The sequence below is a fragment of the Copadichromis virginalis genome, unplaced genomic scaffold, assembly GCF_057382275.1.
Source record: "Copadichromis virginalis isolate Kocher_CV1m ecotype Utaka unplaced genomic scaffold, C_Virginalis_male_GT1.1 unmapped_scaffold_1, whole genome shotgun sequence".
NCBI lineage: Eukaryota > Metazoa > Chordata > Actinopteri > Cichliformes > Cichlidae > Copadichromis > Copadichromis virginalis.
The window spans coordinates 3,624,863-3,628,359 of record NW_028188589.1 but is presented as its reverse complement, the minus strand read 5'-3'; the positions used below and the strand labels follow the sequence as shown (position 1 = coordinate 3,628,359).

The 3,497-nt window shown below is 41.3% G+C and overlaps 1 long non-coding RNA gene across 1 annotated transcript; it reads right to left on the bottom strand.

Annotated features, from left to right (window-relative positions):
- Positions 1-842: 842 nt before the first annotated feature.
- Positions 843-2,963, bottom strand: LOC146679574 (uncharacterized). The gene is made up of 2 exons (XR_014918546.1): positions 2,051-2,963; positions 843-1,712 (listed from the first exon to the last, which is right to left on the bottom strand). It is a non-coding gene; the product is annotated as an uncharacterized LOC146679574 (long non-coding RNA).
- Positions 2,964-3,497: the final 534 nt, after the last annotated feature.

Below are 3,497 nucleotides of genomic sequence, written 5' to 3'. Positions count from 1 at the left end.
ATTGAACTTAGAGTCTCAGCTCAGTTTTCTATTTTGACCACCTACACCCCAAGATACTCTTTTAAAAAGTGTTGTTTTCAGATCCCTTTGAAGTTCATAAAGGGCCTGTTCATTTTCATTCAGATGTTTTATTACATAAATTTTACTGTTTTCTTTTGATTTATGCTCCCACTACACTGCACCTCTACAAACAACAATGCCACGGACTGTCAGCTGCTTTTACATGCTGTGAACATGAGTAGGTTTGATCAGAGTTTCAATTATCAAAGAAAAGACAAACTGAGCAAAAAGAAGGAAAAAAAGACCAACTTCTTCCCAACTGACAAGAAAAATACTCGTCATGTTTTCATAATAAAGGATCAGGCTCCCCATTTATGACAGCTTGGACCAATAATGTATGTTACACTGATGCTACTGTAGAGACAGGGTCAACATCTCTATTTAAATATAATTAATATACAAAACACAATAAAAGTTATACATGAATTATTCATTATTTTTACTATTGATAAAATTCATGTATACTAATCAAAGTTATACATGAGTAACGACATTATTAATAATGATTAATAATAATAATTCTAATGCCAACATGATGACTGTTCATAGCTCCTGCTTTGAAATACTGAACTTAAACATTGACCTGATGAAAGATCACAATTCACAGTGGCCCACTGTCAGAATCATTCTGAATATAAACTCATCGAGTTAATCTGAACCTTTCTCAAATGTGCTGTGAATAAATGCTGCTGCAAGCCACTGTGGGAAAGCTGTGTTATTATCATGGAAACATCTGTGACACAGAGGACGAGGACACAAAGGGACGACACGCAGAGGCTGTGTTAAAGTCAAAAATCCAAATCTTTAGTCCTAAACAGGCAGTGGTTACAAACAGGAAGACGAGCAGTCCATTAAACAGTCTACAGGGTCAAACATACAGAGAATTCAAACAGCTATTAAAAACAAATAACTGGACACTGAAAAACTTCAGTGATGTGTGAGGCACCAAAGGGAAGCAGCTGAGTATATTCAATGAATTCTCTTCAAATACAAAGACAGAAACTCCTACAGGCAGCATGCAAACTGAGCAGGATACACAAAGATCAGAGATTACAAAAGAAATCAGAAAAGGATTTCAAACTTACTGAGAGCAAGGCCTCTGTTACAAATCTGTCTAATAGAAAAACATGCTGTACAGATACAATACGCTCAGTGTTCATGGTCATTTAAAAACTGGCTCTACCTGAACCACTTCAATATTTTATGAAGTCACTGAGTCGACCATTTCTACAGTTTGTTTCCTTCATTGCAGTTAGAGTGCGGCTGGTAAGGATGAAAACACACACAGAGCGTAAATTGTCTTTGTTAGTAACAAACGTCAGCAAAGAAAAGACAAAACACACAAACACTCTCATGATATTCATGAATCATTAGAAAGCATCCAAACATTCTGCTCGTGGACTTTTACAGTCTTATTTGCACTCGCTCATCTTCATAATCATCCTGATCAATACATGACAGGGGAGGCTTTGAGGTAGGCGGGGCTCTCTGCTGATGTCAGCATGAAAGGCAGGACCAGCGTCTGCCACATGTTGGTGAAACATCACAGTACACTGGCGTGGTTTCCTTTCCAGATGTTGGACGTTTGACACTTCAACGTTGAGGCCAACAAGAAGACACAGTTTTGGGTGGGGTTGCTGCAGGGTTTCTAACTGAGCAAAAGCAGAAGCACACAGACCAACAGGGATCAGATGCTGAGTGTTAGAGGAACATCTGTGCTGATCACTGAATGCTGCTGTGGTCTCTTGTTGAAGTTGGCTGGTGGGACAGTCTAATAGTGATATCCTGCCCATCGGAGGAACACTTTTAAAAACACATGCAATACTTTGTTTGTATTACAGTCACAGTTTATGTTATTTTTGTCCTTTAAAAGTGTTGCTGTACTATAAAGTCCTATAATTTGAGGCTAAAATGGCTCAGAGAGTCTCTCTCTCAGAGGATCTCCTTTGAAAGTGGAGACGGCTTTATCCGCTGATCCACGTCACTTTACCTGGATGTTTTCTTTGAAGCTGGATGAAGACTCCTCTCCCTCACTCCTGCTGCAGCTGTGTGGTCCAGTTGGCCTCTGAGGTCACAGTCAACATCTGTAGCAGAAGAGGGGAAATAAAAGTCCAGGTTACCAAAACTGGGAGCTTTTCCAAAATAGAGCGTAACTGGACTTTTTCAGCCTTACAGGCAGATAGTCGTCTGAAGCTGCAGCTTTTTCTTTTTAGCTTTTTCCAATCTCTGCTCTCGGCTTTCTTTGAGAACATGTCTGCTTTCTTGGCATGGGTCTGTCTGCTGTTGGTGAAGAGACTAAATCCACATACTCGCTACTAAGATCTCCTCAAGTAGTCTCAACCAGATTACAGTTTAAGAGTAAATGTCTCCTGAGAGTTTCACCTTGGGGAGATGCTGTCTTGCTAACATGCAATCATGAGCATTAATCTATGAGGTGAAAAAGTCATTTTAAAAGCTCCAGCCACAAGTTTTATTTCATCTGTGTTTTGGTCAGAGTCCCATCAGACCTCCAGAATGGTGTCAGAGTGTTTTCTATCCACGTGATGAGCACAGGCCTCAGGTCCAGACCTCCACGGGCACCATAGCCTCTTTGGAGCTAATAGGTGCAAGAAGGTTTTGTTGGGATAGGAACTGAAGAGGAAACTGACGAGGAAGGCAAGGATCTTCTTCAGCTCCTCCGAGCCAGGACCTCTTTGTGTAGGCCAGCATTGGCCAGGTAGCCCTCCAGCATCGCTGGATGGCCGACAGTGGAAAACCTAGAGGAGGAGGAGAGAAACAGCAGCTTGGAGCATGTCTTTATACTGTTTAGTTTTTAGAGCCACAGACTTTCTTTTAATGTCATTGTTCAGGATCTATGACTGATTATGTATTTATTGTATTCCTCCATGACTGTGTGACAGCAAGTGGAAAAAAACCAGCTTCACCTTTGTTGATATGCTTGTAATTTTAATATTGATTAAATGGCCCATGAAATAATAGAAAGCTCATATATGAAAATGTATTTTAAGAAGTAAAATGTTAATCTGAGTACAAAGGAGTACACTCACCTTCTGGTAGATGGAGGTGTAGCGAGCGCTGGTGAACATCCAGGCCTCCTCGTAGAACTGATCACTGATTGGATCCAAAACATCGATGGAGGATCTGTGTAAGCGCTGAGGATCGTCCTGATGGACAGAACAGAAGGAGAGTGAGACAAGTGAAGATATACTAAATAACACTGTGACATGAACTGAGCCACACACAGTTTGATTCACAGGTGATTGACACATTATTTGACCACGAGCAATCTTTTCTGGTTTGACGCCGTCTTTGTAGCCAGAAACCAGCTCTCTCCTCGGCTTCCTCCACTACACGCTTCCCCCACGCCAGTCTCCTCCGTCACTATAAAGGGGAGAGTCATGAGCTCCATCACCCTCACCTGTGCCGTCCAACGTCCC